The sequence below is a fragment of the Manis javanica genome, chromosome 11 (genome assembly GCF_040802235.1).
Source record: "Manis javanica isolate MJ-LG chromosome 11, MJ_LKY, whole genome shotgun sequence".
Lineage (NCBI taxonomy): Eukaryota > Metazoa > Chordata > Mammalia > Pholidota > Manidae > Manis > Manis javanica.
Window position 1 is genome coordinate 82277804 of NC_133166.1, and position 22055 is coordinate 82299858.

Here is a 22055-nt window from a genome sequence, read left to right on the forward strand (position 1 = left end):
ATTCATGATCTCATTCATCCCCGCAGAGTGGGAAGCAAGGAAAGGATGTCGCTGTCGCGTGAACCCAGGACTCTCTGAGGTGGAAGCACGTCATTGTGTTCCCATGCTACAGCCCCGGTCCCAGCACTCACCTCCTCACCTCGTTGGCAGGCCAAAGGGATGATTGCTGCTCTTATGGAGGATTTGAAAAATGCTGGATATGTTGTACATGATCCTTACAATCTCCAAAATTCTGCCAGGCAAGGAGGAAATGAGTTCAGGGAGGTTAAGGAATGTCCCCAATGTCGCACACCAGTAAGTAGTGGAGCCAAAATTAAAACTCTGGTCTGTCTGACTGCAAAGCCAGTATGCTCAGTCACTAGAAGGGTAACGGGATGGAGCTGCAAGCACATGAGTGGGCTTGCAGTGCAGTACGGCGGGAGCAGACCGAGAGAGGGTAGCCACACAAGCAAACCTCCCTGCCCAACCCTGGCTCCAGCCAGGCCTGTCCTTCCTGCCATCTAGAGCCTCGGCCCCCTTGTTCCTCGCCACCCCTTCACAAATAACTGACCACACTGTTCTCCCCCCATCTTATAAGCATCTCCTCTCCCTCTCTGCCTGTCTGTAAAACCACCTTCTTTAGAGTTAATTTTATTTCTGCAGCAGTGTTTCATTAGTACAGTTCAGCTTCCTGTCTGTCCTGGCTGTAATTTTTCTTTACATACAGACTCTAAGCAACTTTTAGGACTGGGGCTCTTACTATCTTTGTTATCCCACAGCAACTAGGAAGCTACAGTCATGCAGTGAGAGGCGGGTTAAACACTACTGCATTAGGTCGAGTGTTTATAGAGACCTTCCTCCCCCAACCACAGCATCAAAAGAGGAATTCCCCAGGAGAAACAAAAGTCACTCTTTCTCGCACAAACACATCTTCTCTAAGTCTTCTCTGACTTCTAAATACCACTAACTCTCGATTTTCATAGATCGTGGTGGCACGAAAAATTCATTGAACATGGAAAATCAAAAAATAATCTCAAGATTTCCAGTTAGTGATGCTCTATTCCTCCTCACTTTGAGCCAGTCTCTTAAATCAACTTCTCTCTCTACCACATGTGCCTTCTTGACCTTGCTTTCAGGCCACAATTTTTAGCAATGCACCAAATTCACTTGACAATGTGCTCCATAAAAGAAGGGACTGTTGTGTTTCTTAGTGCCCAGATGGATGATGGCTGTCCCACCAAATGCCAGGTTAGACAGAGTCCAGATAATACCCCGGGGGGTGCTGTGTAAGCTCCTGGAACTTAGATATAAGCTGAGTAAAAAGAGGAACCATGAATTGAATAAAATTGCCACCCCTTGGACCAAAATACATGGAGGTTAAAAATAGAAAAATAGAAATTAGGTTGATTACAATTCTTGAACATAGTGATGATGGATGAAGAATCATGTCATCTACAGATATGGAGGAGAAATAAGAATTTTCTAGTCACTTTACAAAGTGTTTCTAGAACAAAACAAAGACTATTAAACATCTAGTAGTCTAGTAAAACCTCATCTATTTTTTTAAAATTAAGTTTTTTATCTGATTTACAAAATAATAAATGATATGATTAACAAAATGCTAACAATACTTACAAAATGTAAGTAATAATCTTTTTTAAGTTAAAGAATGTATCAGGTGTTGATTTGGGTAGGCGTAATTCATCAGACCTAATTATAGGTACATCATCTTACACATAGCACATTACATAGGGTTTTTTTCAGGGCATAATCACAGAGTCGATTTTGCACAAATATGCACAGGGCAGATTAATAATTGTCCCCTAAAATCTATCCTCCTCTTATTCTGTGGCCCTTTATCTTTCAGATTTCCCAGCTTTGCTAACAACTGTAGTCTTGTGATTTAGTTCTCTCCCATGGAATGTGAGAGGAAGTGACACCAACATGTATCTTCTGTATCACTTGCTTAAAAGGAAATTGCTTGCCCTAGACATTCTCTTTTCCCTGTAGACTTTCTCTTTTAATTTTAACATGGATATGCTGCCTGATTTAGCTTCGACTATACAGATGAGAATCACTCCGTAGGAAAAGGCAAAAAGGGCAGGGTGGAAGGGGCCTGGACCCCTGATCGACTGTTACATGAGAGAGACATGACCTCTATCTTTAGTCACTGTGGTTTGGAGTCCCTTTTTCAGCATCTTTGCTTGTTCCATAATTAATACAACTAAAGACAGATTCATCAGTTTTCTCAAGGGCTCTCTTAATCTTTGTGTATCAAAAATCATTCTTTGTTGATTATGTCTTCTTCAGTTGTGAACTGATCTGAATCTGCCATTCAGTCTGGTATGACATGCTGCTCTGGTTGGTGTATATGAAGAAAATCTAACCACATACAAACGTGTATTTGGAAAAGAGGGGAGTATTTTAATACCCTTTTCAGATAATTGTGTGATAGTTCACTGATTCAATCTGAATCTGCCAGAGCCTCCTTTTTCAAGAGGTTTAAGTGTGGTTCTTCAATTGTACTGTCACAGACTTTGTAATCTTGACTCTCTTGAAACATTTGTAGTTTTATTCATCACTCAGTTTATCTTGCATTCAAATGTTCGTAGCCAAAGAGTTACAACGATGGGAAAAGAATACTGATGTGGGGACAAATTTAATTTTTAGAATTCATTAATGAATATTTTATATTGTAAAAACTTTTGTTTCTCCTATAACCTAACTGTAGGCACTTGGATAATCCTACTAAAATGACAGATCATCATACCTGAGATTTTCAAAAGATGTTCAGGAAGGGGAGAATTTACATCTATCCTTGTAGTAGTTAAACAAATTTTCTAATGTGTTGTGGATAAAACTGCAGTATTTCCAGAATCTCTGGCCTGTCCTCGTGCATCTCCATATCAATAGGTGTTTCCAAGGGTGGAGAGTAGTCCATCTCCGTATCAACAAGGGATTGCAAGGGTGGGCAGAGCAAGCAGAAGTGGACCACTTCTTGTAAGCAATAAATGGGTTTCTCCCAGTTTATTTATCCTTTTGACTGATTTTAGTTTTGAAGGTAATTTGTCCCAGGCTGGGAGAAAGTTTTTCCCCCCTGGAGTTGCACATGTATACTTAGCAAACTAAATTTGATAAATGTTTTTACCCTCCTTTTAAACACTCAGATCTTAGAATGTTTTAACTCTAATTAACATCACTCCCTAAACTTAACTGCTATGTTATCTAGTATTTTGTTCTATCTTGTTTTGATCCTCCCTACCATTATCTTTACTGTTGTTACTTTAAACTGCCATTGTTTTAGGTTTTTTTTATTTAACCACATATTTAATGACAGATTTGTTCAACATTTCTTTTTGCAACTCACTTTCCATTGATGCTCAAACCTCAGGAAGGACTGCTTTGTGGTTATAAAATTTCAGAGATTTTTTTTCTCTCTCCACTCAAACCAAGGTCAAACCAGACCAGCTTCCTTGTTCCATTCTATGGGACAGATTCATTTTGAGTTTAACCTTAAACTGAGACCAGAGCTCTTTGGTATTCCAGCTTTATGTGTGGGTCTCTTATGAGATCCTTACCTTAGGCCAACTTTAGTGAAACAGGAACCATGGGCTTAGACAGAATAGGGTGAGTGTAAGAATATAGTCATCTATCCTCCATTTAACCCATGGTCCCAAGCACTTAAGCCGGTGAGAATTATGCCTGGGCTTGTCTGGGGCTTGCCTGGGCTTACCCTGCCTTATCTCTAAACATCCCGACCCTCCCCCAAGGCAACAGGCCAAGCGGATCAGCCACAATAAAAGGCACAACTCTCTGCACCACACTACTATGCTCTCTCTCTTTCTCTCTCTCTTTCTCTCTCTTTCTTTCTCTCTCTCTCTTTCTCTCTCTCTCTCTCTCTCTCTCTCTCTCTCTCTCTCTCTCTCTCCCTCCCCCGCCCTACCTGCCTCTGGGGGCAGCCACTTTCTCTTTCAGATAATAAAATCTCTTGCGTGGGCCCTGTCTCCTGAGTCATTCAGGGTAAGGAGGGTTGTGGCAAGATACCCTTTCATTGGTGCCGTGACTTCGGATGAGGCTCTCCCATTGACTTTGCTCTTCCTCCAGGAAGCTGAGCTGCTCTGGGAACCCTCACTGCCCGATCCACCTCCATGGGCTCACCATCCATTTCCCTGGTCGCTCATCTTCTCACCCAACACTGGCCTTCGATTTGGTGAGTCTCCCCTTCACGGTCAACTTAAATGTCCCTTTGGAACCTGGGAAGTGACCGCTGAGTGTCCAGAACCCCCAAGGGCTCCTCTGGGACAGGGGCATCCCCAACCATGACTTTCAGAGTCACAGTTGATCCCCATAGTCGACCCTTCTCTGCCTCCCCATGGTGAGAATCCTCATCCACTGAGGCCCGGTCTCCCTTTATCTACATATCTACTCTACTCTTGAACTCCTGGTACCAGGCACCGAGCCTCCTCAGGGTTTTTGCCTTGACCCCGCAGTTAGAGGTGGTGACGACCCCCTAACTGAGTCTGGTCTTCTCCGCGACCTTCTCAATTGCTCAGGGATGCCTCAGGGACTTGTGAATGGTCTCGTTCTCACCATGGGATCTGGCCCCTCCATTCCTGCAGATTCACCACTAGGGTACTTACTCAATAATCTAAAGCCCCTCCACCTCACTCCAGACCTCAAACCTTTTAAGCTTGTTCTCTACTGTAATTGTTAGGGTCCAGGCTTCCGAGGCTTCCCCAGAGAACAAACTACACAGGCATAGAGATGTAAATTCAAGCAAAGTCTTTATTCAGCTAGCTAGCTGAGGTCCAAGTCAGCCCGATGCAGCGGGTCTCAACAAGGACCCCGAGCACTCAGAGCCAAGGGTTTATATAGCAATTTCAAAGCATTTAACTCATAGCCATTTTCTATAACTATACATTATTCTTGCAAGACATATATCCTGGGGTTAAGCAAGGGCAGGGTAAGACTACTCCTCAATGGTTAGGGAGGTTCTGCACGATAAGCTTGGTATGTAAGATTTACTGACCAAGGTTAGCTGACCAAGGGTCACAGCTGCCCACCACCTGGTGCTCATGATTAACTTATTTTTCAAGGCCTTACCCAGGCCCAGGGTTTGTTTTTTTTTTGTTTTTTTTTTTCCTCTGAGTCACACTCTCAGAAAATGGTTTCTAGGTTTCTAAGATGGCTATGCTTATGCTAATTTACTAATCTTACTAATGCTTAGATTCTACATTTCCCCACTTTCCTTTGACCATTCCAATCATGGAATGTTTGTTTCTTCCTGCTGTGTGAGTGAATGATACTGGGTCTCAGCATTAGCACCTGAACAGCACTCACTCTTTCCCTAACAAAGGCTATTAGCCGGTTTAAGATACAGGGACCTAAAGTGAGAAGCAGTATAAAAATAAGCAAGGGCCCTGCCAGGGTGGATATCAGGGTTGTAAACCATGGGGATTTAGTAAACTAGGATTCAAATAGCCCTTGGCTGGCCTCTCGCTCTCTCTTCCTTTGATCTGGTCTCTCTCTAAGTTTAGACATTGAATCTCTTACTATTCCGGAATGGTCTGCTGTTAAGGTTTAGCTAAGTTTTATTAGTTCTTCTTCCTGACTCTTAATGCTCTCTGCACTCCTGTACATAATGAGATCTGGCCACAATATCCCTTGGACAATCAGTCTAAATGGCCCCCTAATGGCTCTTTAGATTCTAAAATTCTCCGCGACTTATACAACTTCTGTAAGCATACAGGCAAATGGAAAGAGATCCCATATATCCAGGCTTTTTCCTACCTCCGAACTAAGCCCTCTCTCTGTACCCCCTACAATTCTAAACACCTACTACTTGCCTTAAAGTCCTCACCCTCCAACAAACCAGATCCCACTTCATCTTCTGACTTTGACCCCGATGACGAATCCCCACCCTACTGACCCCAAATCCCCATGGCACCTCCTCTTTCTCCTCCTCCCGCTCAACCACCCAGTCTGCACAGTGCCACCGCATAAACTGCCCAGCCTCCTCCCCCTCAATCCCCACCCAGTTTTCCACCACAAGCACCCATCGGGGGCGGGGCAACAACCCCACCTCCTCTACCGCAACCAGTTTCCCTCCCATCCCGAGATCCCCTACCAAGCCCTCCTGTCACTCGTTCTCGAACCCAGATCCTAGCCCCACTACGGGAAGTAGCCGGTACAGAGGGCATCATCTGGGTGCATGTCCCTTTCTCTCTCTCTGACCCATCTCAAATTGAGAAAAGACTAGGCTCTTTCACCTCCAACCCAGCTACTTACATAAAAGAGTTCCAGTACCTAACTCAGTCATCTGATCTTACCTTTCATGATATTCCCATGATCCTATCCAACACACTTTTGCCTGAGGAGCGGAGGCGAGTCTGGGAACAGGCTAGAACTCATGCCAATGAGGTTCACTGAACTACTCCAGCTCATCCAATTGGTGCTGAAGCAGTTTCTGACCGAGACCCTAACTGGGACTATAATACGGCAGGGGGAGTCACCAGTCGAGATGAATTCATCACCTGTCTCATGACGGGTCTCAGGAAGTCAGCCAATAAGGCCATTAACTATGAAAAACTCCAAGAGATTATTCAGGATAAAACTGAGAATCCCTCTATGTTCCTAGACTGCCTCACCAAAGCTGTTTTACAATATACAAACCTAGGCCCTGAGACTCCAGATGGTAGAGAATTATTAATGACCTACTTCTTCACCCAGAGTTTCCCCAAAATTAAGGCTAAACTTAGATGTCTAGAGAAGGGACCCTTAACTACTCAGGCAAAAGTCCTGGCAGTGGCCTCCAAAGTATATAATGGAAGAGAGATGAAAAGGCCCTTAAACAAAAATATCAAACGCTGAGTAAGGCCTTTCAACCTACCCCAACCACTGGTGCTCGGGAATCCTCACCTCCTAGGAAGCAGCCAGGAGGGCCTCCTGGTCTATGCTTCAAATGGCCAAATGGGTCATTGGGCTAGAGCCTGCCCAAATCCCCAGAAGCCCCTGGTCCATGCCCTAAGTGCCATCAGGAGGGACACTGGGCTGTTGACTGTCCTCACACACCAAGAGGTGCCAGACCATCCAGCTCTAACACTCCACACATAGACCTTCTGGGTCTGGCAGCTGATGATTGAGGGAGCCTGGGACTCCTCCACCTGACCACTACCATCACTGTACAGGAGCCCAGGGTAACCATTGTGATACTGGGTAGGCCCATCTCTTTCCTTTTGGACATCGGGGCCACCTACTCAGTCCTGAAGGAGTTTTAGGGACCTACCTCTCTCTCTCACAGTCCTCTATAGTCGGGGTAGAGAGCACACCTCATCAACCGTTACAAACTCCCACGCTTCACTGCATCTTTAGAGGCATTGCCCTCTCTCACTCCTTTTTGGTGATTCCCCAGTGTCCCATCCCCCTTATGGGAAGAGACCTATTACACAAGGTTGGAGCTTCCATTATTTTCACTCCCGGACTGCACCTCAACCCCGACTCGCCTTCAATCCCACTTTTACCTGTCCTCCAACCCGCTGCAAACCCACCTCCCTCTCCTTTTCCTCGGCCACCCCAACTGGTCAACCCTGTAGTCTGGGACACCCTCACCCCTTCTGTCACACCTGCCCCCCAGTAATTGTCAAACTTAAAGACCCTGCCTCTTTTCCCTCTAAACCTCAATACCCACTGCCCCTCAAGAGTTTACTGGGCATGCAGCTAATTATCCAGGAACTTTTATACAAATGGCTACTACAACCAGCCAATTCCCCTTTCAATACTCCTATACTAGCAGTTAAAAAGCCTAATGGTTCTTACAGGCTTGTCTAAGACCTAAGAATAATTAATGCAGCTGTTCCCATCCATCCTGTGGTCCCTAACCCCTATACTTTATTGTCCACTATCCCTGCTTCCACCACTCACTTTTCTGTCCTTGACCTCAAAGATGCATTCTTCACTATCCCTCTCCATCCCGACTCTCAAAATCTATTTGCTTTCACCTGGACCAATCCTGTCACCCGGACTTCTACTCAATTGACCTGGACAGTCCTTCTCCAAGACTTTAGAGATAGTCCCCACCTTTTTGGACAGGCTCTAGCACAAGACCTCAGATCCCTTACTCTCTCGAGCTCCACCCTCCTTCAATATGTAGATGATCTCCTCCTGTGCAGTCCCTCCCTACAAACCTCTCAACAGGATACTATTCTCCTTTTAAACTTCCTCTCAGAACATGGCTATTGGGTTTCACCCTCCAAAGTTCAGCTGTCTGCCACTCAGGTCATATACCTGGGAGTTCAGCTCTCCCCGGGCTACAAGGCCATTACCATAGACAGGAAAGAACCTCTCCAAACCATGCCCGTTCCAAACAACAAAGATGAAATTCTCTCTTTCCTGGGTCTTGCTGGGTTCCTTCGTTCATGGATCCCCAACTTTTCACTCCTGGCTGCCCCCCTATATGAAGCATCCCGAGGACCTCTCGCTGAGCCCCTCTTGACGCCCATGGCTAAGCCCTTCTATAGACTCCAGCTGGCCCTTCTACAAGCCCCCGCTCTGCACATGCCTGATCTCACACATCCCTTTTTTCCATATGTCTCAGAAAGGCAGGACTTTGCTCTGGGAGTTCTGGGACATATGTTAGGCCCCTCCTTTGCCCCGGTTGCCTATCTTTCCAAAAATTAGATCCTACTATTAGAGGATGGGCTCCTTGCCTGCGAGCCCTAGCAGCGGCTGCTGTCCTCATTCAAGAATCCAAAGAATTCACCTTTGGGTCAACCACAACTATTTTTCTCCGCTCATCCTCTTTCTGAACTCCTTACCTACAAAGGCCTGCAGACTCTTTCCCCCTGCAGGATTCTATCACTTCAGGTTGCCCTAGTTGAAGACACCTCCCTCAATTTCAAAACCTGTCCTCCCCTTAATCCCTCCACCCTTCTTCCATTACCTCCCGATCCACAGGCAGGATCACAACCCCCCTTCCATAACTGTTTACAAACTCTAGATGAACTCCCACCCTGTCCCTCCCACATTCAGGATGGTGCCCTTCCTCAGGCCACATATACCTGGTTTACTGATGGCAGTTCCTTTATCCATGAGGGTGTTTGATGGGCAGGATATGCCATTGTCTCTCTGGACAAAACTATTGAGGCAAAGCCCTTACCTCCTAACACCACAAACCAACAAGCAGACCTGATTGCCCTTACCCAAGCCTTCACTTTGGCACAGGGGTCCTCTCTTACTGTCTGTACTGATTCTAAATGTTTTCCATATCCTGCTGTCCCATGCAGCAATCTGTAAAGAATGGGGACTACTCAACACCAAGGGCAGCTCTATCACCAATGCCAAACACATTATACCACTCATAGAAGCCTCACATCTCCCAATAGCCATAGGCCTAGTACATTGCCACTCTCATGGGTCAGATCAGTCATTCATCCCCCTTGGTAACAACAGGGCAGATGAGGCAGTCTGAGAAGCAGCATTAGTCCTTGTAATAAGTGCCCTCATTCCAAGCCCTAAAAAATCCATTTCCACAACTACCGGCTCACCTTCCACTGAGGCCATACTCTCCTACTTACATCACTTGTTCCACCCTAACCTCCAATCTTTACAACACTTTCTAAAAACTTACCTGCCTCTTTCTCATTCAGAAACTGCCTTCCTCAAAACACCACTTCATGTGAGATCTGTCAAAAAGTCAATCCCAACTCACTCTCGACCACCTGCCTTTCCTACCCATCAAGCACGAGGGCTCATTCCTGGGACTGATTGGTAGCCCGACTTTACTTACATGCCCCCAGTAAGACGCACCAGTATCTTTTAGTAGTGGTGGACACATTTTCAGGATGGGTTGAGGCCTTTCCCACAACTAACAAACGAGCCCAGACTGTCTCCAATGTCCTACTGTCTGAAATTATCCCATGCTTTGGGATGTCTACTGCCTTACAATCAGACAATGGCCCCAAGTTTATCTCTCAGATCTCCCAAGCAACTACTAAGGCCCTTAATATTCCATGGCATTTTCACATCCCCTGTCACCCACAATCCTCAGGTAAAGTGGAAAGGACCAATAAAACCCTCAAATCTATCCTTACTAAATTATCCCTGGAGCTCCACCTTCACTGGATAAAACTCCTCCCCTTGGCCCTACTTTGACTCCGGACCTTGCCAAAAAAAACCTCCTACACTTCCTCCTTTTGAACTCATGTATGGCCGCCCCGTGCTTCCTCCAGGTCTCAACTCTGAACCTCCTATCCTTCCTCCTCATCTTGTCAACCCTTTACTTCAACACATTTGCTCTCTACTCTGGTCCCACGCTGACCTCTATACACCAAAACCACAAGACCCCACATCTCCTACTTTTTATCACCAGGAGACTCTGTGCTCCTATCCCCGCCACACCAAGCAACACCATCCCTAACTCCCAAATGGCAAGGACCACACACAGTAATCCTTTCCACGCCAACTGCAGTTAAACTTCAGGGTCTTCCCCATTGGATACACAACTCCCACCTTAAGCCATTTGTCTCAGCTTATTCCCCTCCCACCAAATCTCCCACAGGTTCCTACTCCTCCACCCTAACGGGAACTCTTAGTCTCCACATTTCGCACTCATCTCCACTTCCACTCATCACTGAAGAAGTTTCTGCCAGCACGGAGTCCTAAGACCTCCCTTACAACCGCCATGTGTCATGCCTCAGGATTGTTAACCCTGGTCTCAACACTTATTCTCTCACCAGACTTATCTTCCCAACACCAGCCCTTTCTTCTCTTTCAGACTTTCCAAAAGATTGCACCATCAAGGATTCCCTTTGCCCTACAGGTTGCTTTTCTGACTACACATATGTCCGCAAAGAATGCTATTAATTCAGCCACCCTATGTAAACATAGCAATCAGCCCAAGTGTAAAAAATTTCTAACCAAACCTTTAACCAACTTATATTACAGGATTACCAACCCCTCTCCAAAGAGGATGATCCTTATTGAACCTGGAAAATACCATTGCCACTGCAGACAAAGGGCTCATCTGAGGACCGCTTCCCCATCAATACAAAAATGAATTTCATTGCCCCTAATCAGCAAGAAGTAGTTACTGAAGACTGACCTTCACCCCTTCCCAAATCCTCTACCACTTATAAAACAGAAAAGGGAGGAATGTAAGAATATAGCAATCTATCCTCCATTTACCCCATGGTCCCAAGCACATAAGCCGGTGAGAATTATGCCTGGGCTTGCCTGGGGCTTGCCTGGGTTTACCCTGCTTTATCTGTAAACATCCTAACCCTCCCCCAAGGCAACAGGCCAGGCGGATCTGCCACAATAAAAGGCACAATTCTCTGCACCAAGCTGCTGCTCCCCCCTCCCCCCCTCTCTCTCCCCACACCCCTCGGGGGGCAGCCACTTTCTCTTTCAGATAATAAAATCTCTTGTGTGGGCCCATGTCTCCTGAGTCATTCTGGGTAAGGAGGGTTGCAGTGAGATACCCTTTCAGTGAGGGCCTCTGGAAAAAGCAAGGCAGGATATTTACAGTCAGAGCAATGTAACTACATGCAAGGAAACCCCCTGCCAAAACTCTGTGTTAAACATTAAGCTCTAGAGTCATTCTTCAGTGAGATCAGTTGATAGTCCCCAGATAAAGGAAAGTAGCCCATGTTTTTATTATGCTAATCGTTTGTAATCATGTGTAAGATTCACTTCAGCATGCTAAAAGGGACTTAATGTCTCATCAAGGACAAACATCCTAAGAACACTTTTAACAAGTCCACACCTTAAGCCCTTTATCAGTTCCCAAAAATCCTCAACTGCCTTTAAATCCCCTAGACAACGCACCACCCTGGGCTCTCTTGTCCCCTCCTGGCCTGAGCCAGGAGCTCTGTCCTCTCATTGTATCTCTCAATAAAAGCCTCTCCCTGGCTCTCCTACCTTGGGTGTTTGCTAAGTTCATTCTTCGACTCTGCAAACAAGAACTCCGGCATCATTAGGCTTTATCCCTTGTCTTCTAAGTCTTGTGCAGCCATCAACACAAAACATCAAGGTCACTAAGGTTTGTCAGATATCCTCAAAAGAAATCTGCTTTAATGTTCGTTTTCCCTCAAGGTTCCCACTTTCACTTGGCTTTTAATCTCTGTGGATTTCTTGCTTTCTTGCAGGCTCAGAGACACATTTTAAAAGATGTTCTTTATAGTTCATCCATTTCTTTTGTTTTCACCTGGAGGATAACTCAGGAGATCTAATCCCCTTGCTGCTATAGCTGGCAGTCTTCAATTCCATATTTTAAATAACTAACATTTTCCTACATAAGGATTATGCCACAGTGTAATAACAGCAATGGCTAATGCTCACTGAGCATTACTATAAACTGGGTTATGTTAAATGAATTTTACTTAAAGTCATCTAATCCTCTCAATACCACTAGAAGGTCAAACCTAGATTATCTGCCTCCAGAACTCTGTTACTAACTACTACACATTCTGTGTCTACAGGGCATGGTGACAAGAGGGTTTGATTTCATATTTGTAAAAGAAAAATATGCAAATCTTTCATAATTAATGCAGCCACTGAAAACTCCACAGACATGCCAGGACTTGCTTTTCCAGTCCTGGGAATGAGTCATTCCCAGTCTTTTGATGGTCTCTGTGTTTGAGAGACTCATACGTGCTCCACAGATGAGGTTACAGTATAAAGCCAGGACAAAAGCCAGGTTTCCTCCTACATGCCATCCCCTATATGCAGAGTGACTATAGGGGACCCAGCCTTAGAAGGAGACTGAGGCTGTCTCTACGTTTAATGAGAAAGAGCATTTTAACTGGTTCTCAGTTTGTGCCTTGGACAGAATGCAGAAGCACCATCTCTGGATATTCCTAAGGACATAGAACAGGGCAAAAAATCCAGTCCTTCCTTGACTCTGACCTTCCTGCCACCCACCCTGGCCTACTGACCCAATCTTGTCCAGACTCCCAAGTTCTGCCTTAGAGCTTCTCTCCTCTTCCTACTTAGCAGCAAGTGAAAGAAAACCTTACCGGGATAGGTCTGTGCTCATCCTCTCTCCACAGTTCCTTCTGTGCTGTATCTAACTTTATTAAAGGCAGCTTTGCAGATACACTGGCCCATTGTCTTCAGAACTTACAAGAAGGTAGCGTGCATAGAAATAGTCTGTCTAAGTTGGGGAAGGAGGCTGCGGGGACTGTCCTGAGTTTTCTGAGCTTTCTAAATTCAGAAATATCAGGCGGCATTTTTAGTGGTGACAGATATAGGTTCCAGAATCATTCCGCTGGAGTTTGAATCTTAGCTCTGCAACCCACAGACGATTTGATTTTGGGCAAGTTACTTAATATCTTTTAGCCTCAGTTCCATCACCTGTAAAATTAGGATAATAATTATACTTATAGAGTAGATGTAGACTGGCAATTCTCAAACATTTTTTTCTCTCAGAAATTGAGGACTTATGAGTTTCTATTTATGTATATTATATCTATTGATATTCATCAAAGCAAAAACTAAAACAGAATTTTTTAAATATTTATTTACTTAAAAATTAATCTTATTAGATGTTAGCATCAACAACAAATTTTTATAGAAAGTCTGTATTTTCCAAAAAATTGATGAGAAGAGTTTTACATTTTTGTCAAGTTTTTTAAATGTCTGAGTTAATGAGAAGCGCCTGAATTCCTGAATTCATATGTCTGCTGCATTTAGTCTGTTGTGACTTGCTGTTTTGATTCATGTATATGAAGAAAATCTAACCATATACAAATGTGTACTTGGAAAAAGGGGAACATTTCAATAATCTTTTCAAATAATTGTGGATGGTTTCATTTGATTACACACCAGAACTCAACAAGTGGTAGTTTCTTAAAGTTAGTTGCCATGTAGAATCAGAAATCATATCAATGAATGTATAAGATCCATTAAAATATCTTGCAGTTTAAAAGCCTCTATTACCCCAGCATAAATGTGTAACATAATTGATTGGTCCTATTAAAATATTGGTTCATTGAGTTGCAACAGATCTTCCAAACATTAACCTATTGCATTACGCTATAGCCAAAAATAAAGAAATAAATAAAAGACACATTCATTAATATCACCATAGAAGTTGCCAGAAAGTCGTTATGTATTGGAAAGCTGTCAGTCTAAACATGATAAATGCAAGTTTTCCAAAATTAGCTTTCATTGGAAAGCTTAGATTTTATCATTGGCAAAATAACACCACCGGTTTTTCCTCTAGAAGTAACAGGCTCATCTCTTTCATTTTTGAAAAAAATATCTGCCAAACATTCAAGTGTGAAAAGTAAGAAAGACTGTCAGTCTTTTTTTTTTTTACTTTGCTGTGGTTTGTTTATTTATATATTTTATAATACTCCTGTATTGTATTTTTCCATTATCGAGCTACATACAATAAAATGCACAAATCTTAGTGTACAGCCTGATGACTTTTGTTTTGTATAATCACTCATGCACCCATCAGTCTTATTTTTCCTAGTAAAAATAGTATTCCATGAAAAAAATGGCTATGTGAGCTCTCAGCTCAGTTACATAAGAGCTTTTCCTGGCAGCCATCATATTTCAGAACACAACTCAAGCATTACACACATTCCCCATGTCATCACCCAGAATACTAAACAGTTTTATACTCATGGCATCAAAATTTAATAAAGTTAATTTTTGCTGCTTCAGTAGGACATTCTTAAGTGAAACTGGCTTTTTTGTTTTAGTGCTTAAAGAATATGGTGACTATTCCAGCATGGCGCCATTGCCCTATTTCTTGCTAAAGTGACAGCAATTTCACCCACCATCAGTGTGTTTTTATTATATTCACCATCAGTACAAATGTCAACACAGTGAAAATGACAATAATGTCTTAGTATTGTCATAAAAATAGTTTTGACTTCCCAGGCCTCCTAAGTTACCCCAGGGTCCACAGGACACTTGAAAACTTCCATTGTAAGAACAACTATCAGCAAACTTTTTCTGTAAAGGGCCAGATAGTAAATATTTTCAGCTTAGCAGGCCCTACAGACTCTGCTGCAGATACTCAACTCTGCCCTGTAACATAAAAACAGCCATAGGTAATAAATCAACAAATAAACATAACTGTATTCTCATAAAACTTAATTTACGAAAGCAGTGATCAGACAGAAGTTGGCCCCAGGCCATAGTTTAACCCCGTGTATAGACCAAAATAGACAATGAATAAAAAGTACTTACCACCATACCTGACATATAGTTTCATTATAATTAAACTATAATTGCTCAGCTATCGGTTTCCTTAGCTTTCTACCACAAACACACACACACAACTATGGCAAGATTGATAAGCCCTAACTGCCTTCTGTTTCTTGCCTTTTATCATAAATTAAATTATCAAGTTAACTCAATTGATTGCTAAAATTTAATTTGAATCTATCAAGTTAAAGAAATAAATAACAAGGAGTTTATTTAAATAACAATAAATTAATCAAAAGAGTATTAAATTAAGAGTTTGGGAAGTAGGTAAATTCGCTTTAAAAGAAGGTATGTTTTATTGGATGAGCATAGGTCAGGCTATCTGGAGCTCTGAGTCTTAGTTTCCAAGCTGTCATTAACTAGTTTTTAGCTAGTTTAGACTTCCCTGGGTCTCAGTCTCAGCATGTCCAAAATGGCAGACATTGAGTTAGATATTATATCAGTTTCCTGTAGCTACAATAATATTGTGTAACAAACAACCATCAAATGTCAGTGACACATAAAAATAAGCATTTATCTGGCTCCTGAATTTGTGTGTTAGCTGACCAAGGCTTGACTTGGATGGATAGTTCTGCTCTATATGTCTCTCCTTTCTGGGACCAGCAGAAGAATCTGGCAATGATAGAGGTGCAAAAAAGCAAAACAGAAACGTGCAAGGCCTCTCAAGTCCCAGGCTCAGAACTGGCATTCCATCACTCAGCCTCATTCTCTTGGCTAAGGCAAGTCATGTCGCCAAAACAAGATGAAAGTGTGGGGAAATATACTGCCACCTTTTCACAGAGTAGAACTTCACAGTGACATGGCAGAGTGTGGTTACAGGGAAGACCCGTGTACATTAATGCAATGATTTTTTGCATTTATGCAATATGTACATTAAGTCTACGATTTGTATCTGTGATCCCTTCAACCTCTAATAAAAATGATAGCATCTTTTAGATTAAAAGGCTTACATATGTGGTTTTTCAAGACAGTAAGACTCTTGTTTATATAATTTCTTCAAATTTACTGGGGCCAATGAAAGGAAAGAAAGAGGGAGAAGCAATGAGAAAAATATGGGAATACAAGAAAGTGGCATGGGGGTGGGGGTGAGAAGAAAGAGAAGGAAGGGGCAGGAAGAAAAAAGAGAGAGGAAAGAAGAGAGGGGTGGAAAGAAAGGGATGAGGAGGGAATGATACAGGGAAAGAAGAGAGGGAAGAAAATAATTCCTGAGCTTATTCTTAGAGAACCCCATCAAAAGAACCTAAACCAGTGAAGTTATTACAATTAGAAAAAACTTAGCTCATTCTTAGGAACTAGGTTTCAAAAAAGCTATCTATTCTGATTCCCCCCAGAATAAACTGGATGGAAACTGTGGTTTTCTAATATGCCCTTCATTTTTCATCTTTCTGTAAAGCTGATGAAGAATAAAGCCATGTGTAAATATTTAAAACTTCTAAAGTTTTTAATATAGAACAAATCAAATTTCATAGATTACCCATCTGAAAATTAAAAACAGGATTTGAAATCATACTTTTTCAATTATTGTACTTATTTTCTCCCCTAGTTTCACATCATGCTCATAGCTTTGTCTCATCTTTTCACAACACTTACTGAGTGGCATTTTCAGACTAGAAGTCTCTGATTTGATACCATCTGATCTTAAAGAGTTTCCAAGAGCACGTTCTGTTACTTTGATTTTGCATTGTTTCCCTTATCTTTATTAACTCTTTCCTACAGTATAATTTTAGACATACAAACAAATAAAATTTTAAAGAGGTCACCTAATTTATTAAGAGAATATAGTACTCCAAATCTTTATTTTTATTAAGGTGCTATTATGACAAAGGTTAAGACATATTTATAACTAAAGAGAAAGCTGGAATCAACCAAGAATCTGAAACCATAGTGATTAACACTTTCCATCTGTACAACCTCTAAACTCCAAAACTAGTTTGAACCAACTAGTGTTTGGAGGCGAGTGAAGCATATCAGACAAGAGCATAAGCTGAGCCTCAAGTGTCTAGCTTCCAACCTCAGCTCTGCTGTTAATTACCTGGACAAGTGACCTACCGACCCTGTACCCATCTTCCTTATTCATAGCAGGAGGACATCAGAAAACCAAAGACCTCAAAGTTTTCTCCCATTCACCATGGCATATCAAATATTTTTGTCAATTTTCATTGAGTTTTTTGCTTCCTGTTGCCAGATAACTCATTGAAAACAGTTGAGATTTTTGTTTGGGGGATTTTTGGTCCTTTGTTATCATCAGAGACCACCTTAATTCAATCTCCATGGTGCAGGTCCCTAAGCACCCACTGGGTAAAATAACACTGTGAAGGAATCATTTATCACCAGGGAACAAAAAAAGGAAGTCCTACATGCATTTGATGCGGTAGGCACTGTGCTAGGCATGTTGCAGTGTGTCATTTAATCTTCACTGCAGTTCTTTGAGGGAGATTCAGTTACCCTTGTCTAACAGAGAAAAAAGGAGACTGAGGCTCAGAGAAAGTTAATCAATTGCTCAAAGTCTCTAATTCCCTCACGGATTCACCCATTTAATAAATATTGACTGAGCACATGCTCTATGGCAGATATTACTGTAATGGAAGACCAGACAACAAAAGAGAAATCTAACAAAAAAACAATCAAACTAACAATTTATTGAGTATTATAAAAACTATGAAGAACACTAAACAAGGTAGGAAGCCAGAAGGCAGACTTGTGTGATATAAAAGAGATCCAGGCAAAGATCTGGAGAGAAGGAGGAGCAGACACAGCAACCCTGATGTAAACACATGGCCACTAAGTAGTGGAACTGGGATTTTAAATCAGGTCTGTCTAACACACAGACTTCCTGTCTTTCAATCACGTCCAAAACACAAAGGTGCATTTAATTTATTTCTATAGAATGGGCTGTGAGGTTCAAAAATTTTTAATGTCTTCAACAAGAAAACAATTTGTATTCCATTTTTACTGAAAACAACAATCTTAAAAAAAAAGTGGTTTCAAGGGCTGCTGGTTAGAAGTGAAGAAAGGTTTTCTCGAATGTAGTGAAGAGAAAGCCTGAAGAAGTTCCTTCTGTTGAAAGGAATTTCAAAGCATAATTAATATGAGGCATATGATGAGTGAGAATTTGCTCCAGTCCTTGTGACTTTGAGACACATAATTTAGTGGCAAAATCCATCTTTTCCAGAAACCTTATTCTTGGAAAGAATTCAGAATGAACAAAAGATAGGGCTGAGGTATTCCTTATTCCTTTGACCAGAACAGGGCTATTCCAGGGCTTCTATATTCCTTTATTTATTTATTTTTGTTATCATTAATGTACAATTACTTGAACAATATTACAGTTACTAGACTTCCCCTATTATCAAGTTCCCCCCACATATCCCGTTATAGTCACTGTCCATCAGCATAGTAAGATGCTGTAGAATCATTACTTGTCTTCTCTGTATATGCTGCAGGACTTCCATATTCTTACTTGCTTTTTAACTTAGAACTGGAGAATCACATCATTTCAGATTTAGAAAGAACCTTTTCCTCTGACATGCATCATTGGAACATACCCACCATCTGTCAGCCCTGTCATCACCCTTCCACAACGGGCCCTTCAGACTCACAACGTGTTTCATTGTTGAATAATTTGAGAATCAATCTGCTGAAATCAAATGCATATGACAGACCTGCCAATGAAATCTGCAAACCTGCTAGCCAGCTCCCAGATGCAGAGGCAGAATGCTGGCCTCCTCCTTGCTGGTAAGTCACCTACCTAGATGTAAACAGCTGTCCCCATCCCATGTGCCTCCCCATCAAAGTCTGCCCGGGAGCTTTCTATGTTGACCCCTCTGCAGCATTTCACCCAGCTTACCTTGTCCTGTAATATTTACTGTTCTCCCTAAAGATGCCTGACTTGTCTCCTATTCATCCTCTTCTGACCAGCTACATATTCCCCTTGGCTCAACAGACACTTCCACTCCCCAGGAACTTGAATTTCATTTACTTTCCTTAATTAGGGAGGCTAGCAGAAAACCAATATAAGGTTATATATATTCAACAATATTTTGATAAAAAGTATGCTTATTAAATTTTATTAATATTTTATTGTTAATATTCATTAAAATACAATTATTATAATATTTTAATAATTCAGATTAGAAACTAATTACAAGCCTTTTGAGTCAATCATCTGCCCAGCCATCCATCCCATGGTCCCTGTTTATGTTTAAGTCACCTCTGAGTATTCCTAACAAGCTTCTCAGTCTTAGCTTGAACCAACTCTGGTCAGGACTGATCCCCTTCCTGGAGAATCAGTTCCACCATGGGTTGTTTGGTAAGAAATGCCTTCCTTACAAGTGCCTTTAAATCCAGCTTCTGGTGGTCCTTGCTTCCTTCATATTTTAGATTGAGTTCCTAGAAATGTCCAGCCACAGGTGCCTTCTGAAACTCTCTCTGGACAGCAGGAGGTATTTCCTGAAAGAAGGTGCACGGCATGCAGGCTGTGGTAAGGAAACGGGGCACAAGGGCTGGAAAGGAAGATGTTAAGAAATGTCCTCGAAGTAGTACTTGATTTTTATGACATTTCTATGTATGATCTAATTTTATAACTATGAGAGCATGAAACAGTGGAAAGTATTGGGGTCCAGAATACCCAGGTTCAAACCCAGTTTTGCCCTTTACTACCATGTGACCTAGGACAGCTCAGAGAATCTCTCAGGAATCAACTCAGGAATTCCCTGAGGACATCAGTTTTCTCATCTGCAACTGCAGTGGAGGCATTAGAGGAGGACGGGGATACTGCATGGTCGCCAAGACCCCATGTGGTAGAGAACAAAATAAGGGGCCCTGGCATCAGTTAGATGCAAACTCCAATTCTGTCCCTTTGTGTGTGACACGGTACATCACTGAGCACATTTTAAGCATCCCTGAGCCTGTCAGTTGTCTCTAAGATGAAGACATAGCTACTTGGTTAAACTATTGTATAATTAAATGATTTCTCCAGTGTCAATTCTTGGCACTCAACAAATGCAGAATCCCCTGCCCTCCTCCTTTCAGGAAACACTCCTGAAAACTAGTATGCTCCATTTGCTCAGGAGCCAAGCTTCCCCTGGTGTGTCCCCAAACAGAAATTGCCAACCCAAGGATCTAACTGCTGACACCCAAAATCAACAGCATTAGCTTTGAAGGAAGAAAGGAGGGGAGGAGGGGGCAGAGGGAGGAAATCAGCTCTGGTGGGAGGCACTCAAGAGACACTCCCTCAGATTTGGTTTCTGCATACTGCCAGTCTGGCAACAGATACATCGTCTGATATTTATGAAAAGCTTTCAACATTTTCCATCACATCTTCCCTTAATTTTGTCCTCACGAAGACCTCATAGGGTATATGGAGCAGTCTGTTATTCCCCACCTAACAGAGATGCAGCCAGCTTGGGACAGATCTGAAATAAAGGTGCACGTTCCTGTCTTTCACTCCAAGCTCCTTTCTGCTAGACCAGGATGCCTTCATGTCTATTTGTCCTCACTGGGAGGAGCCCACATGTCTATAAGAGAATTGTTCTATAGTAGGAAGCCCCTCCCCAAAAGTCACATTCCTATAATCTGACCTCCATACTCAGCCTCTTCCTCCCTCCCTTCTCTTTGAAGAAGAGATTAACTCTTTTTTGAGTTAATCCTAACTCCCTCTTGTGGTGCTCTATCATTATCAAATAGGATAAGGTCCCTTCATTTACTGCATCTTATTTTAATATTTTTCATCTTCTTCCCCCATCCACAATTGCATTTCCCTCTACCATTCCATACACAAACAGTTCCCGATCCACTGTTCCTACAGTACTTTTCACTGATGCCGAGAATCTGATCTCCTCACCACACACCACTGTGGGTGTGCAAGCTCCCAACTTCCCAGGTATGATCTGAAATGCGCCCCCACAAGCAGAGGGCAGAGAGACTGAAGAATGAGGCAGGCCACTCCAGGTAGGTGGCGGGTTGAATAAACAAAGGAATTTACATAGGGGAGGCTTGTCTTTGGTGGCTGAAAGACAAGTATATATCCACACCCACCAAATCTTAAAGGTTTGAATAGAGGCCTTAACAGGGCTCAGCCACATATACTGTCCAGATGTTCTCAACACCACATCACTCTCTCAGGCAGTGTCCTTGAGGCAGATTCTGGGAGCAGGGAAGGTAGGCAGGACCCACATTCCAAGGATGGGGAGCAGGTGAGCCTCCAATTGCTGGGGTTCAGCTCATGGGTCAACTAGCAGTCACATCTCAACCATGCAGGGCCACAGGGGGATGGCACTCGGGAGCAGACTAACAAGCAGGGGTTGTGGGAGGCAGGCTTTCAGTGACAAGAGAATGGGGTGCCCCTTGATTCCCACAGGAGGATGTGACTAGCTGGTTTGGATAATTTATGGGCTGGCAGGAAGGTAAGGCCCATCAGGTTAAGGACCAGGTAGGATGCAGCATGTCTGGCTGATTCAGGAGCTAGTCAAATGGAGAGAATTCCCCACTAGATGGAGGCATATCTGGCAAGAATGGGGGAATTCATGGCTGGGCCTTTGGGGTCCTGTGAGGTTCAAAGATGTCAAAGTACCAATTAATTTTTAGGCCTTACAAGATGTAGTGCTTATAGGTTCACAATGAGGAGTCCTTTTGCTCTACTAATCATGCCTGCTTGGTTCTAAATTTAAGAAAAGAAAAACATGTAGCCCTCACAGTCTGAGATAAGTGTTGTAATTGGATAGCATCACTGGCCCTTATGTCTCTTCTGAAAAAAAAAAATGAGCATGGTCATTTTAGAACAATCTGGTTATGCTGACAGAAGGTGGTTTACTAGTCACACGTACTCTTGCTTTGTCATCAGCCCTGGGAAGGCCAAG

General features: G+C 42.7%; 2 protein-coding genes across 22 annotated transcripts in view; one reads left to right on the top strand and one right to left on the bottom strand.

Annotated features, from left to right (window-relative positions):
• Nucleotides 1–12295, top strand: part of LOC118971592 (uncharacterized) — a 411068-nt gene extending 398773 nt beyond the window's left edge. For 12 of the 19 annotated variants that reach the window (XR_012122776.1, XR_012122777.1, XR_012122771.1 and 9 more), the window contains 2 exons: nt 4084–4189; nt 10921–12295. The gene's annotated coding sequence lies outside the window, so the exon portion shown is untranslated. The remainder of the gene's footprint in view (nt 1–4083; nt 4190–10920) is intronic. The other 7 variants (XR_012122774.1, XR_012122772.1, XR_012122778.1 and 4 more) reach the window with 2 other exon arrangements.
• TNFSF4 (TNF superfamily member 4) overlaps nt 1–22055 on the bottom strand; it is a 61227-nt gene that overhangs the window by 27982 nt on the left and 11190 nt on the right. The gene's annotated exons all lie outside the window — the stretch shown is intronic.